At 50.5% G+C, this 23,110-nt stretch overlaps 2 long non-coding RNA genes across 2 annotated transcripts in view; one reads left to right on the top strand and one right to left on the bottom strand.

Moving 5' to 3' along the window:
* Nucleotides 1-11,535: 11,535 nt before the first annotated feature.
* LOC102152307 lies at nt 11,536-15,451 on the bottom strand. Its single transcript, XR_005381239.1, has 3 exons — nt 15,323-15,451; nt 13,086-13,163; nt 11,536-12,581 (listed from the first exon to the last, which is right to left on the bottom strand). It is a non-coding gene; the product is annotated as an uncharacterized LOC102152307 (long non-coding RNA).
* A 442-nt stretch (nt 15,452-15,893) lies between these two features.
* Nucleotides 15,894-23,110, top strand: part of LOC102152120 — a 35,725-nt gene continuing 28,508 nt past the window's right edge. The window contains exons 1-2 of the long non-coding RNA XR_005381243.1: nt 15,894-16,203; nt 18,379-18,417. This is a non-coding gene — a long non-coding RNA (uncharacterized LOC102152120). The remainder of the gene's footprint in view (nt 16,204-18,378; nt 18,418-23,110) is intronic.

The raw sequence follows: 23,110 nt of genomic DNA, 5'->3' as shown, positions 1-23,110 counted from the left end.
TGTCTATCATGAATAAATAAATAAATAAATCTTTAAATAAATAAATAAAATTAAAAACTTCTGCTCTGTGAGAGACACTATCAATAAAATGAAAAGACAAAACCATAGACTTGGAGTCAGTACTTGCAAAAGACATATCTGATAAAGGACTATCATGCAAAATATCCTAAGGACGCTTAAAAACTCAACAGTAAGGAAACAAGCAACCTGATTTAAAAATGGGCAAGAGAGGGGTATTATCTGGGGGGTTCAGTCAGTTGAGTGTCTGACTCTTGACTTCAGCTCAGGTCATGATCCTAGGGTCCTGAGATTGAGCTTCCTGTCGGGCTCCATGCTGGGGGTGGCACCTGTTTGGGATCTTGTCTCTCCCTCTCTCTCTGTGCAACCACCCCATCACCCCACTCACTCTCTTGCTCTCTCTTTGACTCTATTTTTAAAAAATGGGCCAAAGATCTGAACAGACATTTTATGAAAGAAGATACACAGGTGGCAAGTGAGCATATGAAAAGATGCTCAACATCCTTTGTCATTAGGGAAATTAAAACAATGAGATAGCGCTACATGTCTTCCAAGATAGCCAAACCCAAGACACTGACAACACGAACTGCTGGTGAGGATGTGGAGCAACACGAGCGCTCGGTCATTATGATGGGAATGCAAAATGGCGCAGCCACTCTGGATGGTTTCTTTAAAAACTAAACATACTCTTTCCATATGATCCGACAACCACGCTCCTTGATATTCACTCAAAGGAGTTGAACATTTATGTTCACACACAAATCTGCACATAGATATTTATAATAGCTTTGTTTTTAATTGCCAGAACTTGGGAGCAACCAAGATGCCCTTCAGTAAGGGAATGGTGTGTAAATAAAAGGAAGCCAAGCAAAGGAGGAAAGCAGAGACTATTTATTCCGAACTTGCTATAGCAAGGGAAATGGCCACCATCATTCATATTCTGACAGAGACTCAAAGGCAAGCAGCGGTAAAAAGTGGGGGGAGAAAGGGTGAAAAAAAAGGCTCCAGTACGCTGCTGTAGGAGGCTGTTGGCGTGAGGAAGCCAGAGGTGGGCTACCGAGAAGCGGGGCATCCTACGTGATTGGTTATGGGTGCATATTTGGCACTTTCTGCCTGGCCTGACATTGGAAGCAGAGACAAAAATTAGGGAAACTGTCATTTTAAACCCCAGCCACTTTGGGCAGATTGTTATAGAGCTGATTATTTAGTTTTGTGGGTAGTCTCTGAAGATAGCGTCCCCAATTCTGACAGAGCCGGCTGGCCTCCTGGGTTGTTTGTTGTACATGAAGAGGTTGGTTTCCCAAGGCGGTTAGATGGTGACTCAAAATCTTTTATATATGGTCTGGTGTGGTGGAAGGTGAAATATTACTCAGCATTAAAAAGAAATGGGCTCTCAAGCCATGCAAAGACATGGAGGAGCCTTCAAGGCCCATAACTAAGGGAAGCGGCCAATCTGAGAAGGCCGCATACTGTAGGATGTCAACTGTATGACATTCTGAAAAAGCCAAATCTATGGCGACGGTGGTTGTCAGGAGGGAGGGGTGTTAATTAAACTAGGAGGCCACTAGACAAAGGGGCTCTAATGCTGTGGTGGCATAAGGAAGCAACCAAAAATCTGAGTCTGTAAATGCCCCAAGTTTACGAAATCAAAGCTGAAGGACAACCGATCACTAACAGCCAGCTAGTCTTTGAGCCATAGCTGATCAAATAATTTCCTTTCATCACTTGGCACCGTCTCTGTCTACATCTACCCCCCAAGCTCCTGCCCACTTTGCAGTTTGGCAAGAGAGAACCCCGATGTAAACCATGGGCTCTGGGTGACAACCATGTGGCCGTGGTGGTTCATGGGTGGAAGCAAATGTACCAGTCTGCGGGGGGGATGTTGGTCGTGGGGGGAGCTGGGCATGTCGGGGGCAGGGGGTGCAGGGGGACTCTCTGATTTCTGCCCACGTGCGATGTGAACCTAAAGCTGCATTGAATATAAAATCTATTAGAAATGAAAAAAAAAAGTCTTAGAACTAGACAGTGATGATGGTTGCATAACACCATGGAGGTACTAAATGCTACTGAATCACATGCTTCAAAATGGCTAATTTTGTGTTCTGTGGATCCTGCTCAATTTTGTTTTGTTTTGTTTTCTTTTTTTTTTTTAAGGAACATATACTTAAAGTAAAGCCTGTGGTGAGTATTCTACTTCTGCCTATGCTGGTTCATTGCTGGGTCTCAGAACATGTGTAGGCCTGCCCGGGGGGAAACTGAGGCCCCACTGGGCGAAGGATCTGCTCCTATGGGAAGACAAAGAAGGCATGCTTTGTCCAGTAGGTCACGGGGAAGGGCGATTCAAAGAAGAAATCTGTTTCTGAATCCTGCTTTTCCCCCATGGAACCTTGACTTTGAGGCCAACTGGGGTGCCCTATCTGTGCACATCAGGCCCCAACTCCACCGTGACAGTTAGATGTCCTGTACACCCCCCGAGACTGCTGACAGTCCCAAGGAGTAGGGCTGTGACACATCCCGGGGGGCCTCTCCCCACTTACACCAGTATTATGCTCTGGTTCTTCCCCATACCGCCTCCGGCCAGCCCGCTCCCTCTCCTCGCCTCACTACTTCTCCCCAGCCTACATTCATAGAGCTTGGATGATAACAGAATTACATCCCTGAGCAAGGGACACGGTCAGACACCGGGCATCACTTTCCCTAAAGTCCTAGACCAACTCCGCCCAAGCCAGTCTCCTGGCAGAGGCCTTCCTCTGACCCTTGCCCATCGCCATGCTGCTCCGGCCTGTTCCCTCAGAATGGAAGCCAGTTGCCAATTATCTCTCTCTCTCTCTCTCTCTGAAGTCTAGAAATTTCTCCCTTCCCTTTTTCCCCCTGGACTGGCTGGAGAAAACCAAAATCAGTGATCACCAAATACGGGATAAACTGGTAGTAAAAACATAACATTCATCCAGAGAAGGAAATGCTGAAAACAAAACAAAACCAAAAAAAAAAAAAAAAAAAAAAAAAAAAAAAAAACTAGCAACAGCTTCCACCAAACTCTAGAAAGAGTTCACTTCATTAGCAATGGGAGAAATACCAAACACAGCCTCTATTTCATACCCGTCAGACCGGCAGACCCGAATCTCAAAATACCAGCTGTTGGCAAGGATGTGGAACAACAGGTGCCTGTCACAGGCATGTTGGGAACACTCAGTGAAACAATGGGGCTAATTGCTTGGCGCAGAGCAAATACTCAGTGTTACTGGCCTTTAATATCCCTCCGTTTCTTTTACTTTGTAAAATGGAGCTAATTAGCTTCTCTTTGTAGCAACAGGAAAAGGAAGGTCTGGCATCGCTTTCATATATTCTCTTTGACAAAGCAAAATCTCCTCAGGATGGTTCTGCCCCTAAGGTGGAAGGGTCCCTGGCATGAGAGGCAAACCTGTAGCTCCTCCTGCCTCTGTGCTCCCTCATGGATCCTGGCTCTCCTACTCTGGGTCAGAATAACTGAGGTGGGGAAAGGGATTTCCAGGTCCTCCTGCAGAACTGCCTTCAGACACCATGGAGGCTGCACTGAGCTTTGCCAGCTCCAGGGCTGGCCTTCTTCATGCCGGGGGTCAGCAGGAGCACTTTGGCCCTGGGCACGGCAGGGATAACAGTGAGCACTGGAAGAGTTAGCGGTTCTCCAACATCAAAGGTGGTTCAGAGTCAGTGTGGGAGGCAGGTAGCAATCTGCGCTTTGGCACCGGGCCTGTGATGGCCTACGGGTGGCTCCCAGGGTTGTGTTCCTACAGGGAGCAGAGTAGGAATGAGGACGTGTGCACCTCACGTGGGTCAGGTCGATCATCTCAGGTAGATGAGGACGCCCTCCCCAGGGCTCAGAAAGCTTGGGGAAAGGCCTCACCATGGAGGGAAATAAATGCCAGAACCAGAGACCTTGATGGTGAGGGAGATGGTGATGGTATCCATGTTGATTCTCCAATTTTATACCCTGCTGGTGTGACCTGGGGCATGACCGACAACATGCTGATAAATCAGGTAATCCTCTGTTTAGAGCCAGTCTTATAGAACTCACGTAAAATAGTGCTTCTCAACAGGAAGTCTTTCAGCCATGAGCAGCAGTATCAGTGGGAAGTTTCTTTAAATGTGGGTGCAAGTCCTAGCACAGGCCTCCTGAATCAGGGTCTTTGAGGCAGGGACCCAAGAACCTACATTTCAAGGAATTCTTTTTTTTAAAATATTTTATTAATTCATGAGAGATACACAGACACAGGCAAAGGGAGGAGCAGGCTCCCTGCGGGGAGCCCAATGTGGGACTTGATCTCGGGACCCTGGGGTCATGCCCTGGGCTGAAGGCAGACGCTCAACCACTGAGCCACTCAGGTGTCCCCATTTTAAGGAATTTCTAGGTGTTTCCCCACCGTCCTGAGGGGCAGGGGCTGTGCCTCTGACGACAGAGGGCTCAGTGACCCCAGCTCAGCCTTCTCACTGACTCTCAGGGAGTCTCATGCATCAAAGTGGCTCAAGAATTGTTTTCAGGTTCACTCGTTCCCCTCATCAGAATGCAAGCTCCTTGTGACAAAATTCCTGTTAAGAGGCTTTGCTTGTAGAATGTCTCTGAGCAGTCCATCAAGGGGATGTTACATCCCTAAAGGGGTGGCGACACCACTTTTTGCTTTAATTGCGATTTTGTGAAACATGAGATTTAGGAATTAGCACAGTTTAGTCTGTTTTATCCTGGAAGCCACACTCGTGATTTGTCCCCTGAACATATGCATCCTCTAGAGGAAGGAAGAGACCGGGGTCGGCCCAGAGGCGCCTGCTCCTTTGCCACTTGCCCCCCAACTTCTATGAGGCCCTCACAGAGGCAGGCTCAGGGCCAACTTGGCTTGTAGAGTTTAGAGTGTTACCTGGATTTTTTTCCAGGGGTTTTCTGTGTATCTTGGTCCCTCGTGTTCCTCCCCCAGCTTCTCCATAGTGTCTCCAAGGTAAGTAATGCAGAAGAAAGACCCCCACCGGGATTCGACATGTTGGCTCGTATCCCTTGTGACCTGTGGTTTGGATGTGTTACTTAGTCACCAGGGAAGTCTGGCTTGGGCTCCAATAAAATCAGTTTGACACTAAAAACTTAAAAGTGCCAGATGCACTTAAATGTTTAGACGGGCCCGGCAGATGAAAGGTCCCACAATCGGAAAATGGTACAAGCAGGAAAGCCGCCCAAACGCACAGGCCTCTGCATTTATACTTTCTCTCAACTGTCCCGTCTGCTTCCCCAAGCCCTTCACTTGCCTGTGGGTGGGCAACACATCTGTCTCCCGCCAAACCTTCCTTTACCTGTTGTCAGTGATGAAGCATGTCTGTTCCCAGTGCAAAAGACGGAGGGGGACTCTGGAAAAATAGGGAGTCCCCCCATTTTTCTATTTATAGGAAAGCATAGGCAAGGAGATGTCGCAGTTTGGAAATACATATGGCGCGTCTCCCCTGCTAAACACGTTTTCCACCACAGATCCAAGTTTGATCACAAAGGGCTGTTTTGGTGATAAAAGGGGAGAGAAAAAAGAAAAAAATGAGGAAAAGCATCTGTTCTGGGATGCCCGGGTGGCTCAGTGGTTGAGCGTCTGCCTTCGGTTCAGGGGTCCCGGGGTCCTGGGATCGAGTCCCACATCGGGATCCCCGCAGGGAGCCCGCTTCTCCCTCTGCCTGTGCCTCTGCCTCTGTGTGTGTGTCTCTCATTAATAAATAAATAAAATCTTAACAAAACAAAGCAAACAAAAAAGCCCCACCAAAAAGAAGGAGGAGGAGGAGGAGGAACTTCATGCTTCCCACACATCAGATTTACAGATAAAGTGCACCTGTAATTCCTTCTAGAATAATGGGTAGAGCGCCGATCCCTACCCTATTTCTGGTTCCAGTTGAGGACCTCACTTGATCTGATATCTTTCCTTTCTTTTGGGGTCGCTTGGATGGGAAGAGCGGCATTGGGAAGACCTAATGTTACTGTTTCGAGACTATATATCAACGCGCCCCCTCGAGTTTCAATCATTCCCCCTGCTGGGCTATTTCAGGGCCTGTGTCATGGGTGTCTATCCTCTACAAGGCAAAATTGGATCCTCAGAAATGTAGCTGTTGTCCTTTTTCGGCTTCTGGACAGTTTGTTTAAGATAAGAGGATGACAAATGGGCTGATGTAGAGTCGCTGAAGGAGAGGCTGCAAGAGCCACCACGCAGCCTACACCTCTGCTGGCACAGGGACGTCACCCCTCCCCCCGGAGAGCCCTGGTCACTGCCATTCTAAAGAGAAATATCCCTTCAAATATCCCTTGTTTTCTTTCTTCCTCTGGATGACCCCATATGGCTGATCCTTGGCCCAGCAGTTGTGGGATTAGAGGGTGGGGTGGAGTGAGAGGTGGTAAGAGAATAGGGGCTAAGAGCTCAAACTCTGAGTCAAAGACCACTCCAGCCCTGAGTGACCTTGTGATCTTGTCTTCATAGTCTGATCTTTTTTTTATTTTATTTTTTAAGATTTATTCATTTATTTTAGAGAGAGAACCCTCATGCTGCGGGGGCCGGGGGGGTGGGGGCAGAAGGAAAGGTAGAGAAAGAGAGAGAATCCCAAGCAGGCTCTGCACTCAGTGCAGAGCCCAACACAGGGCTTAACTTCATGACTCTGAGATCATGACCTGAGCCGAAATCAAGAGTCCAGTGCTTAACCGACCACGTGCCCTCATATCCTGATCTTTAAATTGGGTGAGAACAACGCCTCCTTCATATCACAAATATGACAGTTAAGATAATGCAACGCTTTTAGAAAGAGTTTCTACAGTCCTGGTTCAACGTCTGGGTCCTCAACCCTCTTTATCCAGTTTTCTGTCCCCGAACTCTGCGTGGCCAGTCTCTGCCTTTGTCCAGGTCACCCGTGATCCACACACAGCATAATCCAGGGGCCACTTGTCCAGGACCATCTTCCTTGGCCCTTGTGCGTGCTCAACACGGCTGTCTCTGCTCCTCCTTGGAACGTTCTCCTCTCTTGGAGTCCCTGACACCCCGTCCCCTCCTTCCTCCTCCTTGGCCTCTCCTCAGCTGGCTTTGTCAGATCCTCCAGCTCCGCACCCCCTGACCCTGCTCCTTCTTCTTCCCTCCCCCAGTCTCCTCTAAGGTGATCTGGTATCTCACCCTAAGGCTTTGAGTGCCATCTGGAAGCCAGTGATGTCCAAATCTTTATCAGCGGTCTTGACTTCAGGAATCCTGCACTTAGATAGCCAGCTGCCTGCAGGACATGGCCACTTAGGTGCCCAGGGGTCGTCACTCCATACTTAATATGCCCAAAACAAGACTCTTAGTTCGTGCTCTCCCAGCCCTTCCTCCTAAAAGGCCTGCTTCCCAGACTTGCCTTTAGGAGTTATCTTAGATTATTCTTTCTTTGTAACCCCCCTACCACCACCAGCAGTTGATCCATGGCCTGGCCTGTCAACGGCATCTCAAAACCTACCCCAAATCCCCCCCCTCCCTCCATTCCTGCCTCCCTAGGCCGAGCCCCCTTGTCTTGTTTTGGAACTGCCATCACCGCCTTACTGTTCTCTTGCTCTTTCTCTTCCCCTCTATAACCAATCCCCTCCCCTGGCAGGAGCACACCCTTGCCTACTCCCTCTGCACCCTCGTCTCATCCTTTCTCCTTCCATCCATCCTGCCGAGGCCACACTGACCCTGCTACCATTTCTCGTACGTGCTGAGTTCACCCTCCCTCTAGAGCATTTGCTCTAGAGATTTATTTCCTCTGTCTGAATGCTCTTTGGTCGAACAGGGCAAGCGGTCTCTCAGCCTCACCCAGAAATGCACTCAGTAGCTGAAAGCAAAGGGAACAGAAGTTTTTAAATTATTTGCCACTTTAGACCATCTATAGCATGGCTGCATTTCTTCATCCGGGATGATTGGCAGCTGGACATGATCTCTGTCAAGAGAGACACAGACACTCAGGCAAACACCTCTCCTGTTGACAAGTCAAGGTGATCCCAACCTGAGGAATTCTAGGAGGTTATGTGGTTCATGACTCATAGTGACTCATAGCCCAGCCCGGCTTTGGTGCAAATCCCTTCCTGGTACCAGGGGCAGACTCCGAGGGCAATTTACTCAATTGCACCCTGTTACTATATTGCGGTCACATCACCTCTTGTTAAAATTTATTTCCCTTCCCTCCGAAAGTTTATTTCCCCTCCCATGCGCTCTCCTAAGCCCTGGAGCTGACCTCGGACAGTACCTGGAGAACAGACATTGTAAGGAAGAGCACGAGGGTCACAAGGGCCGGACGCAATTCTTTTTCCTAAAAATGAGACACAAAGGAAATGACACAAAGCCGTGACAGGACAGGCCCCGTCGTTCTTCCGAAAGGGCCTCAGTGCACAGTCCATGGTACCAGACGGGATGGGTGAAGCCAGAGGCCTGTAAACGCTCTCATCACCATTAGACCCCTCTGCCATTTGCCAGTGACGTTGGAAGCTCCCTTTCCTTGGGCCCTAGAGTTCGGGGCTGCACTGCGGGTGGCCTTGTTAGCCGCTGGGATCCTGCCCCCCCACGTTGGGCGTTTTCAGAGAGCTGGGTGTCTGCCCCGGGGCATGAGAGCACAGATCATTCATCTGCTGCCCGCAGGCTGGGTGACCAGCGAACTCCCCAGCCCGTGGGGAGCTCAGAGACCAACAAAGAATAGGGAACACTTGGATGGAAGGCACATGACCTCCCTATTAACCAGGACACTTTGAACCCCGGCCCCGTGTTTGAGCCGTGCCCCATAGGCCACCCTACATCGTCTCTGCTCTACTTTATGGACCAAGGCATCAGAGGCAAAACCTGTACTCTTGGCGGCAAACAACACCCTGCGCCCAGGGCGGGAGGGTGTTCTGAGAATAAGCCGAAGCTCTAAAACGGCCACAGGAATGATTTGGATTTGAGCACAACACTAGGGTCACGCTGTAGTCACCACAGGTACGAATCTGGATTTGCAAGGACTGCGCGAAACCCTCAAATGTGTATTGTTACCCTTTTATTCTGCATTCTTCTGAAGAACAGAGGTGGTATAGGGGAAACGGATAAGAGTAAAATGAGACTGAGGCCCACAAGAGTCTTCATCTCAGCACCAGGGTGTCAGTGACCTGTCACCTGAGAGCAGCCCGAACTGGGCAACTGGGCTCCGAGAGGAGCTCTGGGGGGAGGACAGCCCAGCCCTGGACATTGCCTTCCACATCCTGAGGACCCTGGTCCAGGGACTGTCGGCAGCGACAGCCCAGTTCATCTGCACCTACGAGAGGGCCTGGCATGGCACGGCCCACGCGACCCACGTTCTCTGGAGTCTAATGCTCAAACCAGCCCAGCAGATAGGGGTCATCCCCCCACTTGACTGATGTCAAACAGGCAAGAACGGGGGACTAGCGCCCTCCACGTCTGCCCACCGCCCAGCTCCTTCCCTGGGTTTACTTCCTCCTTCCAGGCCCCCTACCGACCCTGCCCTTCATATCCTGCAGGGCCAAGCGTCCCTGTCCCAGAAGAGGCAAAGGGGAGGCCCCAGCGTCAGCCTGATGGTTCCTTTGCTTCTAGTCACTATCCCATCGCCCTCCCTCCTGTCATTTCATTTTTCCAGAATTCTTTAATGAGATAGATTTTAATATGTGCCCACGTTTGGGGGCTGACTTTGTGATCGGGAGCGTGAGGCTCGGTTGCTATGTCGTTGGGAGGAAGTGATGATTCCCAGATTAATCCAGCAAACAGACTCCTCATATGGAGGGATGTTTAAAAATCCACATTCAGGACCCCATTTCACACCTGAATCAGAATTCCTGCAGCCTGTGTGTGCAGTGAGGACACTTAAGAGCTACATTTCTCGCAAATGCCCAGTGTATGCACAATACGACGTCCATCGGATCTCCAGGACTTACTTAGGTTCCAACTGCAATTTTGCGCCCCTTGACCAACATCTCCCTATTCCCCACTCCGGCCCCTGTTCTACTCTCTGTTTCCATGAGTCTGACTTGTTCATTAATTTTTAAAAATTTTTTAAAGATTTTATTTATTTATTTAGAGAATGGGGGTGGGGTGGGGGCTGCAGAGGACAAAGGAGAGGGGAATCCTCAGGCTGCGCTGAGCGCGGAGCCCGACTCGGGGCTGCCTCCCATGGCCCTGAGATCACGACCTGAGCCGAAATCAAGACTTAGACGACGGACCACTGAGCCTCCCAGGCGCCCCTCCGTGAGTCTGTTTTAGATTCCACGTGGAAGCGCGACCGTGCAGTATTTGTCTCTCTGCCCCTGGCTCATCTCACTCAGCATGTCTGCCAGGGTCATCCGCGTTGTCACAAATAACAGGGTTTCCTTGTTTTTCGAGGCTGACTAGTTGTGTATGTGCTCTATTCGTTCACTTATCAATGGTCATTTAGCCTTTTTTCATAACTTGACTACGGTGAACAATGCTGCGATCACTGTAAGAGTGCAGATGTCGCCTCAACAGGCTGATTTCATGTCCTTAGGGTATGAGGGAGGGAAGTAGGGTGGTTGCATCCTTAGGGAGGTATGTGTGTCATTTTTTGAGGAACTCCCACAGTTTTGCATCAACTCCCCTTTAGAATCAATCTTCAAAGCCCAGCATGGTGTGCAAAGTACGCAATTGTGTTAAAAGGGAGGGGGATCTTTTTTACTTGTTTATGTACAGAATACCTGTCCTGTGGAAGGACACCCAAGAAACTGGGAACTCTGATTCCCACGGGGAGAAGAGGAGGGTCAGGGGCCGCCTCACACGGAGCAGGGCTGCCGGCTGAGCTCAGCTGAGGTCAGCCAACCCTCAGCAGATCCACTGATGTATGAACAATAATCAATAATTATTACGTAAAACTAATAGAAATGAATAAATTATACGGGTGCTGTATATCTCACCATTACACTGTAATAATTCTCTATTTAAATACGTATTCAAGGAGACTAAAGTGGTTAAGGGAACAGGCTCTGTAGCCTAACTGCCTAGTTCGAATTGGTTGAACTCTGGCACTGTCCAGCTGGGTAACCTGGGGCATGTCACCCGACCTTTCTGTGTCTGAGCTTTCTCAGTTGTAAAGTGAGAATTACAATAGAGCCAACCTCAAAGGCTGAATTAAAAAAAAAAAAAAGGATTTTATTTATTCCTCAGAGATCCAGAGAAAGAGGCAGGGACACAGGCAGAGGGAGAAGCAGGCTCCCTGCGGGGAGCCCGATGCAGGACTCGATCCCAGGACCCCGGGGTCATGCCCTGATTGATGCTCAATCACTGAGCCAGCCAGGTGCCCCATGGCTAAACACTTTCTAATACACATTTTACAGTATGTAGCTATTCATAAAAAGTGTTTATTCACATACCACCTAAAATTATCTTCTAAAATGCCAATTGTCCTTACATCTTTTTTGGGATATGCTATTATATAAAATAAAGAAAAAGAAGTAAGTGTGCTTAGAGTCCTCCCTGAGCCCAAGAGGAAGGCAGGGTGATGCTCACGTGACCCCCCCCCCCCCCCCCAGGGACTCCAAGCAGAGCAGCTAGGCCCCAGGCTGGCAGAAACTCCCATGACGCTTCCACGAGCCCACAATGTCTTCCAGGGCATGCGTGGCACCTGCCCCTTCCAGTCCATCGGGTCCTTCCCAAATTCATTTAAAATGGCTTTGCCAAAAGAGTAGGCTAGAGCCCCCCTCCCCCACGTGGATAAGATGGATTCTGAGGAATCTGTTTGTTTCCCTAGCCCAATTCCATGTTTTTACCCCAAACTCCTTCAAATCTGAAAAGCTGTTGGTCAAGTTTTCAGGCTTTGCTAATATCCTCTAGGTGAGACAGCGTCAGCAAGCTTCTGGAAATCTAAGCACGAAGTGGTAAAGGGAAAGCCCGACTGTCAATCACAGGGATAAACACCTTGTAGCTTCCAAATGTAAGCGTCTTAAAAGTACTAAAGATGTTACATGTCCTACAGCTGCAAGCCCCTTTGTGCCTCCATCACGTGTGTGTGAAAGGGAAGAGAACACTTGAGCTGTTTTTGCAAGGAACACAGAAATCTGAGTCAAAAAATGACCGAAAGCATCCTCGAGAGCCGGGAAGGTGGGGGCACACCTTGCCCCGCGGCCCTCCAGCGTGTCCTCAGGCCCGGTGACGTCTTTAGTAGGATGTTAGGGTCCCATGGGTCAGTGAGGGTAGTATCTGGGCTAAACCAGCGGCAGAAGGCTGCAGAAGGCCAAGGTCCGTGCTCCCCAGTTCTGTCTCTGCCGTTAGCCTCCTGCAGAATTCTGGGCTTCTCTCATAGGAAACAGAAAGGTTTTTAACCGAGCTAATCACCAAATGGTTTAAAATAATAGCAATAGCACGATGGAAAGGTCATGTTCACATACACCCGCGCAGATAGAGAGCCTGCAAGCATAGGCTCTCAGAGCTCAAGGAGGTGTTAGCTCAATCCTCTTGTTTAATCAGTGAAGACGCAGGCACAGAAAGGTCGAGTCCGCAGGTCACCCGGTATCACTCCAGGATGCTTTGCTCTTTAGTACTTGGATGGCAACGTACGTGGCACAGTTAGGTCAATGGTCAAGTCTAAAACTGGAAGATAAATAGATATGATGGAAGTATAATTATCCTTCTAAGCTCTTCTTACGAAAACTGAACACTGATAATTTTTCGCTCTCCTTGATAGGGATCGAATGGCAAGGAAATCAGTATAGATTTTAAAGCATAAGTAATAGTACAAATGATAACAGCCACGAAACGGTCTATCAGTAATCACAGTAGTAGTTGACACGGAGCACAGAATGTCACGGGCCAGGCCCTGTGCTTATGGCCTCAGTTTATCGTCATGACATCCCCATGCCCGTGAGATTGAAACCATTCTCGTCACCGTTTTAGCAAAGAGAAAAACCGAGTTTGATGAGGCTCTGCCACGAATGGCCTGCTCTGTGGATGGTCGGAGGCCTTGGCTGCGCCGCCTCTCTTTCACCAACGGCTCCCCGACAGCTCAGTCCCAGAAGCCCGGGGTCTAAAACTCGTCACAGCAGAGGGAGCGGAGGGGCCCCTTCCTGGACGCTCCTGGCCCAGGTGAACACATACCAACTCATTTGCTCCCTCTCCGCGACCATGAGGCCTAGTTACTGGGATCTCCCTGGGTCCGGTCTACGGATGTGGGCACTGAGCAAAGAGAGATCAAGGAAGTTAGCGGAGGTGGGGGGGCTAGGATTGGGTCCCGCCTGCTGCCCGCCAGGCTCTCCTCCGGACCCTAGTTCTTCCGTCTGTGAGGGGCCTTACACACCGGTCCTAAGCGTGGGGAGGATTCCATCTGCGTGCTGCTGGCCTCGGCAGCTGCTAGGTGCTGTGGGGACCCCAATATTTCATGACAGGAGATGGAAAGGGCAGCTTTGTTCATAGAATTGAAAGCTTGGTTTTCCTTGGAACACTTTCTACTCTTTTTTTTTTTTTTTTCCTAGATTCTGGGCGCTAAACTTCTAGATGCCTCCTTGCAGTTTCCCGGCTGCATACATTGCTAAAATATGCATGAAACCCCAAGATGCGAATTCAGCTTTCTTATGAAAGCCATCACCAGTTAAAACGCTTTGTGAGATTGATGAGCAGAGTTAAAAATCAGAATAGCAGGCGAGCTCCCCAAGGGTTGTTCCTGTTGACCTTGGGATTCTGAAAGGCCGTAATTAAAGCAGGGCCTGCGCAAGGTTCCCGCCAGATTTATGGACAGAAACAGGTACCTCAGCAATTCTGCTTGTTTCTGGCTCCCTTGTCAGTGACCTCCACCGGGGAGGGCCTGGGGCTCAAGGGCTGGGGATGGGGGGGGGAGTGGGAGTGGGATTGGAGGGGTGGGGTGCGGGTGGGGGATTGGAGAGAGAGTGGGGTGGGAGTGAGGGTGGGGGTGGGGGTTGGAGAGGTGAGACTGAAGGTGAAGTGGGGGTGGGGTGGAGGGTGAGGGTGGGAGCAGGGATGGAGAGGTGAGACTGAGGGTGAAGTGCGGTGGGGTGGGGTGGGGGTGAGGGTGGGAGTGGGGGTTGAAGGTGGGGGTGGGGTGAGCATGGGGGTGGGGCCTTGTGGTCCCAGCAGCCGGAGGCTCCCGCCGCAGACCGAGCAGTGTGTGTCGCCCGCGGAGCGCGACCAGCTGTGCTCCTGGAGGTCACCGCTCGTGGACCAAAGTCAAAGGTCCCACCGTGTCTTGTAGCGCGTGCCGGGCCCCACGCGTCGCTTCAAGTTAGTGTTTCAGGTCCGGGTTGGAGCCGGGCAGCCCTGTCCCAACGCAGGGGTGCGGCCCCCGCCGTGACGCAGGGGTGCGGCCCTGTCCTGACACAGGAGTGCGGTCCCCGCCCCAACGCAGGGGTGCGGCCCCCGCCCCGGCGCAGGGGTGCGGTCCCCCCACCCGACGCAGGGGTGTGGACGCAGCCCTGATGCAGGGGTGCAGCCCCCCACCCGACGCAGAGGTGCGGCCCCCGCCTCAACGCAGGGGTGCGGCCCTTGTCCCGACGCAGGGGTGCGACCCTCGTCCCTCATCCGGACGCAGGGGTGCGGCCCCCCACCCGACGCAGGGGTGCGGCCCCAGTCCCGACGCAAGGGTGCGGCCCTCGTCCCGATGCAGGGGTGCGGCCCCCGCCCCGACGCAGGGGTGCAGCCCCCGTCCCCCGTCCCGACGCAGAGGTGCGGCCCTCCTCCCTCATCCCGACGCAGGGGTGCGGCCCCCGCCCCGGCGCAGGGGTGCGGTCCCCCCACCCGACGCAGGGGTGTGGACGCAGCCCTGATGCAGGGGTGCAGCCCCCCACCCGACGAAGGCGTGCGGCCCCCGTCCCGACGCAGAGGTGCGGCCCTCCTCCCTCATCCCGACGCAGGGGTGCGGCCCCCGCCCCGACGCAGGGGTGCAGCCCCCGTCCCTCGTCCCGATGCAGGGGTGTAGTCCCCCACCCGACGAAGGCGTGCGGCCCCCGTCCCGACGCAGAGGTGCGGCCCTCCTCCCTCATCCGGACGCAGGGGTGTGGCCTCCGTCCCGACGCAGGGGTGCGGCCCCCGTCCCTCGTCCCGACGCAGGGATGCAGCCCCCCACCCGACGAAGGCGTGCGGCTCCCGTCCCGACGCAGAGGTGCGGCCCTCCTCCCTCATCCGGACGCAGGGGTGCGGCCCCCGTCCCGACGCAGGGGTGCGGCCCCCGCCCTGACGCAGGCTGCGGGCCTCCTCCGTTTAGAAACGCCCCCGCACCCTGGGATGCGCGCTCTCGGGGCCCCGGGTGGGTCCGCGGGCCGCCGTGGGGTGACTCCCGCCCTGGCAGCAGGCCCCGGGCCCCCGCCCCCCCAGCCCCGAGCTACCGCGGCCTGTTTTTTTCTGAGCTTCCAGGCTCCCCGAGGACGAGGACGAGGACGAGGACGCTTCCGCGATGAGCCGCGCAAACGGCCGCACGCAGCCCGGGGAGCCGGGAACACCACCGGCTGGGCTCGTGCCCCCCCCCCCCCCCGGGCCCCGCGGCCTCGCACTCGCGCCCCCCCGGCCACGCCCCCCAGCGGCCCCCAGGAGGCTGCACCGGACCCGCTGCCGGCCGTGGCTTCGGGCGGTCTCCATCCTCCACGGATCTTTATTTTACATATTTTACTTTAAAGATGTGATTTGTGTACTCACGGGGCCCCCAGAGAGAGGCAGACACCCGGGGAGGGGGCAGCGGGCTCCCCGCGGGGAGGGCGGGGCGGGACTCGATCCCGGGACCCGGGGTCGCCCTGGGCCGAGGGCTGCTCAGGCCGCACAGCCTTAGCCCCCAGGGCTCTGCCCCCCACCCCAACCAGGCGGTCGGGGCCCGGGCAGGTGCGCACGCACAGGTGGGCGGCCGGCCTTCCCCCCTCCCCCCGGGACCCAAGCACACACTCGTGTGCAAGCGGTCACGGCGGAATCGGGCGGCCCAACGCCCCCCTCCCGGGAGGAGAAGGGCGCAGCACAGGTGAGCCAGGCAGGTGAGCCCAGGCCCCAACTGCCGCTCAACCTTCCGCTGTTGAGGGAGCATCGTCTGGTGACCGTGGGACTCTGGGAGGGGCCTAGGCTGCAGGGACAGACCAGGACCGAGCATCGTCTGGTGACCGTGGGACTCCGGGAGGGGCCTAGGCCGCAGGGACAGACCAGGACCGAGCATCGTCTGGTGATCCTGGGACTCCGGGACAGGACCTAGGCTGCAGGGACTAAGACCAGGACCGAGCATCGTCTGGTGAGCATGGGACTCCAGGAGCGGGGACCTAGGATGCTAAGACCTATCCTAAGACCAGGATAGGGCATCGTCTGGTGACCGTGGGACTCCAGGAGCGGGGACCTAGGCCGCAGGGACTAAGACCAGGATAGGGCATCGTCTGGTGACCATGGGACTCCGGGAGGGGACCTAGGCCGCAGGGACTAAGACCAGGAGGGAGACGGCCGCCCCAACGCTCACGCTAAAGCAGTAAGCAGCCCATCCGAGGGGTAAGGGCAGGAAATTGAAATAAGGAGGCAGGCGGGGCTTGAACGGGGACAGCCTGGCCTGTGGCCTCGGAAGGCTGGGCCAGCGGGTGGTGTGGCTTCTGGTTGCTTGTCCCCAGTAGCTCCGTGACCCGGTCACATTTCTTTGAAATCCGTTAAAATTGCTTAGTCAGACACGATGGCCTGATTTGAAGGGCTAACGTCCTGAAAACAATTTCCTAAGATTCTGTGACCCGTACCACTATCCGTGGCGTCTGCTTTGGCAAAATGGGAGAGGCGCTCTCTGGTCACTGCTGGCCCTTGTGTATCCCACAGGCGCATCACGAGCCAGCTGGACTTCCTGCTGTTTCTCCGAACCCACTCCCCTGCCCATCTTCTCTGACCCCATAGCACATGTGCTCCAGGCCTGCACCACCTCTTGTCCAGGCTCCGTAGCAGCCTTCCGGTGACTGCCCAAGTTTTGCTTTGCTCGGCAGCCTCATGTCCTGGGGTCTAGAAAAATTTTCCTCCTTGTAATTCTCACCCCAGATGGTTCTGGTTATGCCCCCTAGAGACTCCGTGGGTAACGCAGGCTTTCTACCGCACAGCTGTCCTTCCGAGGACGACGTGGGACAGCACTCCTTCTCTGTCCTCTCTCTAGTCGGCCCCGACCCCATTCCTTGGCCTTTCTTACTGCATCATGGCTTCCAGACCCTTCTTCATCCCAGTTACCCATAATTTGATTTATCGTTTTGTAAGATGTGTCCAAAACTGAACACGGTATCTCAGGTGCTACCTGAACAAAGCACCGCCGTTCTATCCCTTTCTTTGAACTAAAACTCTTTTTCAAAGTAGGTTTTTAAGAGTGCAGTTCTGAGTTTTGACAGATAAATACCCCTGTGTAGCCCCCAGCCTGATGGAGATATGGATGGAATACTGTCGCCACTCCAGGCAGGTTCCTCATACCCTTCCTCAGCCCAAACCTGCCACCGATAGTTATTCTGATTTTGATTACCATAAATTCGTGTTGCCCAAATCAGATTTTCACGTAGATAGCGTCACATAGAACGTACTCTTTTGTGATTGGCTTCTTTCAGTCAAAATAATGTTTTTGAGAATCATTCACGTGGCACGTGTCAGCAGCCTGTTCTTTTCTTACTGCCAAGTACTATCCCCTTGAATGGACGTACCACTATTTAGCTCCACTCTTATTGATGGACACTTGAGTGTTTTCAGTTGGAGCTATAATGAATAAAGCTTCTAGAAACAAATAGCTTTATAGACCTTTGCTTTTATTTATCTGGGGTAAACACCCAGGAGTGGAATTTCTGGGTCACAATACAAGCATCTAAATTTATAAGAAATTGACAAGTTTCCAAAATGTCTGTGCCAGCCGTGCACGAGTTCCAGGTCTTTGCTCCACGTTCTTGCCAACATTTAGAATTAGCAGTTTTATTTGTTTTCATTTCAGCCATTCTTCTGGGTGTGAAGTCATTGTGGTTGTAATTTGAATTCATTTAATGAACTCAATCATTTTTCATGTACTTATTGCCTTTTTCCTATCTTCCCCTGTGAAGTGCCTGCTAAGTCTTTTGCCCATTTTTATTGGGTTGCGTACCTTTTTATTACTGAATTATAGGAATTATTTACTGTTAAAGATTTAAAAATTTTTTATATTTAAGTAATCTCTACACTCAACATGGGGCTCAAATTCATGACCCCCAGGTCAAGAGTCATGCACTCCACCGACTGAGCCAACCCTGCCACCCCAGGAATTCTCCAAATTATCTGGATACAGATCTTTTATCAGATAGATGTATTGTGAATATTTCTCTCAGTGTGTGGCTTATCTTTTCCTTTTCTTAACGGTATCATTTGATGAGTAGAAATGATTAATTTTTCCTAAGTTTACTGTAACTCCTTTTATAGCTTAGTGCCTTTTTTGTCCTAGGATTCTCATTGGACTGCTCTGGCCTTCAGCTGACATCAGGTAAGTTCTCATGAGTTTACTCAAGAGTCCTGAGCCTGAGACTAAAACAGCCAAACTGGGACTTTTGGCCAGATGGATAAATTCTATCAAGCCCTCTCCACCACAGGTTCAGAAGGTAGTTTTGTGCGAAGCATTCACAGACATTACGCGGAAATTCTTATTAGTGATGACATGGTAAGGTAGATATATCCTTGGTATTTCCGACATTACACGTATTTGTGTAATAGCAGAAAAAGGATGGACATAGCTCAAGAACAGAAACACAGCTGATGAGGGGCACCAGGGTGGCTCAGTCAGTTAAGCGTCTGCCTTCAGCTCGGGTCATGATCTCAGGGTCCTGGATCGAGCCCCACGCTGGGCTCCCTGCTCAGTGGGGATTCTGCCTGTCCCACTCTCTCTGCCCCTCCCCGCCCTGTTTATGTTCTCTCTCTCTCTCTCTCTCTCTCCAATAAATAAATGAAATATTTTTTAAAAAAAGAAATGATGAAATAAAAAGCCTTTAATCTTTATTCATTCGCTCCCCAATCATTTCTCTGTCACCTGTTATGTGCCAGGAACTATTGCTTGCTAAAGACAGGAAGGGGAAAAAAAAAAAAGATAAACATGCTCCCTTCTTTTCAGGGGGCTCTTATCTTAAGGGAGGAGTAAACATAAGTGCAAATAATTAGTCATGATTATGCAGAAGGTGCTTTGGGAGCATTGGAGGAAGAATGGATTCGCTGGGAGGCCAGGGGCGAGCATCACAGAGGAGGCTGCACTTGAACTCAGTCTGGAGAAAGGCATATAAGAGCCTGTCAGACAGAAATTAAGGTGGGCTCCCCAGCAGAGGAAATTCCACATATAGAGGCAAGGACAGAGAAGAGGAATGAGAAGTTTGGGAAAATTACTCTAGTACCTCAATTTTGAGCAATTAAAATGAAAAAAAAAACTGCAAATTACATATAGGTGCTCTGATGCTAAAATGATCGATCTGAAGTGGATCTAGACAGAAGAGCATGGATCAGGGAACTAGGGCCCCAGATAGACTAGGAATAACAACAAGAACAACAACAACAAAAGGACTATCTGAACTCAAAGAGTATGACACCCGGTTTCAGTGACTTCCAGTTTCCCCTAAATCCTGGTGGGGAATAAGTGGACATTAGTCATTACATGTAGCATCTGTAAATAAGAGGACTGTTAGGCTGCATATATAATTCCAAAATGCATGTTCAGCTACTCTCAGCAAATCGTTTTGTTGTAATTGCCTAAAGTAAGCGTGCCCTTCAGGTAGTGATAAGGAGAGATGCAAGAAATGGGTGGAACCCACTGACGTTGGCCCAGTGGGTAGAGTAGAGAGGTCCTTGCAGAATGGTGCTGCAGAAGCTCTGGCACACAGTAAGCACTCAATAAATGGTAGCTCAATGGTGACAAGAGGGCATAGAAAAATAACAGGTGAAAATCCACAAGGCAGCCTAGGACAGTCCGGAGATTGCTGTCTCTCTGGGGTTTCAAGTAGGCAAAAAGTCAATTAAGGAAGGAAAATGACGTCTGCATACACACACATCTTAGTCCAAATCTATACTATCTGTGTGGCACCAGAACCCCAAACTGAGAAATTAAATTGAGAAGCGGTATAGGAACATTGAAAACTCTAGGGCTTCGGTGGATGAAAATGTCAAATTGCTCCATAAAGAGAATTCACAACCACTCGTTCACACAACCTCTCAGGAGGGGGGAAAAACCCACTTTTCGAGGGATGAGCTCATAATCAAAGATTGCAAACCACATGAAGAGACAAGCCACCATAAAGGGGAGTTAGGAGGCATAAGAGCTGGAAATAATAGGATGCTCCAAAAATGATTGGAGGACGATTTGAGGACAACAAACACTTGTATAACTTCTACCCACGTACTCAATTTAATTGAAAACGGTTATAAACAATAAAAGGTAACTCCATCTGCAGATTCTTAATGGCCTCTTTTATGCTTCACTCTTGATTTGTGGATTGACTCAGATATCAAAGTCAAAATATAATTTGATACCAATCTGGTCAAAACCTACCCAAGCTGGTTGAAACCAGTCTTTAAAAGGTAATCTTGGAAAAGGCAGAGAAGTGGAAAATGCCAGAGCAGTCCAGTTAAAACAGGCATCTCATTTTGCCCAGGCAATTATACCCACACGGAAATGGTCATAAATAATTTTATCTATTCATATTTCAGCTACTGCTTCCATTTGGCTGAAGCGTATACTTCTTAGTCATTTATTTTGTTAATAAGAGATGTCAAAGCCTCAACGAAAACTCCACAACCTTTTTTTTTTTTTTTTTTTTTTTTTGGATCCTACTCACTGTTTCATTAGGACAACATTCCAAAAAAGCTTTACAGGGTTTATTTTTACCTATTGGATTTTTAACTCTATGACTGCCAGATTTTCATGGGTTAAAGGACCAGAAAATGGCACTGAGGCAAGAACTCCAAGTTCCTGTGTGTCCTTCCAGAACTCTCTTCGGGTAGTAGTTGCTGAACATAAGGGTTTTATAAATGAACAAAGTTTCAGGGACTGAAATGAATGAAATATGGAGGCAGTGACATAGAACGTCCATCTCATTATTTGCTAGATAAAGACATTCAGAGTAAGTATCTACTACAGCCAGAATCTAATTTTTAAAAATATTTTATTTATTTATTAACGAGAGAGGAGAATGAGCTCGGGGGCGGGGGGGTGGGCAGAGGGAGAGGGAGAAGCAGATGTAGGGCTGAACACTGGGCTCCATGTGGGGCCTGATCTTGGACCACAAGATCATGCCCTGAGCTGAAGCCAGAAGCTTAACCAACCGAGCCACCCACGTATCCCCTTAATCTCATTTTCGAAAGCCTATTTTGACACCAAAATAAGGAAGAACATAATCTCAGAAAAAAAAGAGGGTATTCTTCAAATTTGTATGTAAGTAGCTTTATTAAAAATACATTATAGCATCCCTGTTTTCCCATTCTGCCATGAACTATTAAAATATTTTTTCTGAACTACTAAAATATTGAACATGGTTTCAGGTTGTGAGATAATAGAGTTCCTAAACCTTGGTAATCTCCTCAGTGATAAAAACTCTAGGAGCATCTCTTGTTCTAATATTTGGCCTCACCCTTGGTCTCTGACACAGAGCCCCTGAAACCCCTGTAATTTCCCAGGTGACAGGAGTGCTTTGTGCTCTTGGGTGACTTGGGCTGGCCTCCTGAATGGGGGCGGGTCACCAGAAGGACCAAGCCATGATTAGAAGCTGGGAATGTTCAGCTTCGCCCTCCATTGTTTCTAGAGGGAAGAGGGCCTGAAGGTGGTGGCAATGGTTGATCTTGCCCATGCGATGAAGCCTCCATAAAAATTCAACTGGTCTGGGGTTTGGAGAGCTTCTAGATTGGTGAACCACATACTGGGGGAGTGACATACCCCAACTGCATAGGAACAGAAGCTCCCAGACTGCCCTTTATATATCCCCCCATCTGGCTGTTCCTCTGTATCCTTTATCATACCCTTTAATCAACTGGTGAATATAAGTGTTTCTCTAAGTTCTGTGAGCTGCTCCAGCAAATGCGTTGAACCTGATGAGGGCTCATGGGAACCTCTCATTTGCAGCTAATTGGTCAGAAGCACAGGTGACAATCTGGACTTGAGATTGGCATCTGAATCGGTGGTGGGGAGGGGGGCGATCTTTTGGGGACTGAGCCCTTAGGCTGCAGGATCTGACACTATCTCCAGGTAGATAGGGTCAGAATTGAGTTAAATTGGTGCTGTGGGGAGTTGCGCGGCATGGAGAAGACCCCACTCCTGTGGAGTCCAGATGTGTCAGAAGTGAAGTGTTCTGTGTGAGGAGTTAAAGAGAAAGACTTGCAGGAGGTAGACTGAACTATAGGATCCTCCCGGACATAGACTCAGTGTTCCCCAGCTTTGGGGATGCAGGGCACGTGTCCTTGTCACTCTGACTTCAAAGCAGGGGTTTCAAAGCTCTAGAGTCCCTATCAACTTCGATACCCTTCAATAGTGACAATGGGCAGACTTTACAGCCCTTGACCTACCATTATAACTAGATTGCCTATAAAATCGTTGGAGTTTAGAGGATCCTTTCTGGTTTCCACAGCACTTACATATGCATTCTCTCCTTCAATCTACGGAAGAAAGAACCCTAATGTGAGAAATTTTATTTACCTCTATCTTGCAGTTAAAAAAAAATGAATGTCAGAGCTGTCATTCATTTATTCATTCATTTGCTCATATAGTCAACAAATATTTATGTGTCTCCAGACCCTGCAGCACTCACTCTTCTAACCCCCAATGACATGATGATGAATACAAAGTCATCCCCTTACTTAAGATTCTGTGGATAGTTCATGACAGAGCTCACCTGGAGCCCAGGTGTTCTGATGGCGAGCACTGTGCTCTCTGGGAAGCCATGATGCCCATGTATCTCTCCCTTCACCATGTTCGGTTCTCTCTGCCCCAGGCAATCCTTTCACTTCCCACAGACTGTCTGAGCTCCCTGACCTTGGCCAGGTTGAGACACGTGGCATTCTGGACAGGCTCTCATATTCACACCAACATCTAGACATTAGTTCAACATTTATTTAGGGTGGCTGAGCTCTGGAATGGGGTTGGATGGGTCTGAAGAACAAAGAAGGGACCACTAGAGGCCACACTCAATCAGCAGAATAAAGGCCCTGCG

The sequence above is a fragment of the Canis lupus genome, chromosome 29 (genome assembly GCF_011100685.1).
Source record: "Canis lupus familiaris isolate Mischka breed German Shepherd chromosome 29, alternate assembly UU_Cfam_GSD_1.0, whole genome shotgun sequence".
Taxonomy (NCBI): domain Eukaryota; kingdom Metazoa; phylum Chordata; class Mammalia; order Carnivora; family Canidae; genus Canis; species Canis lupus.
Note: the sequence above shows the minus strand (reverse complement) of the source record. Positions and strands in the feature narration are given on the sequence as shown.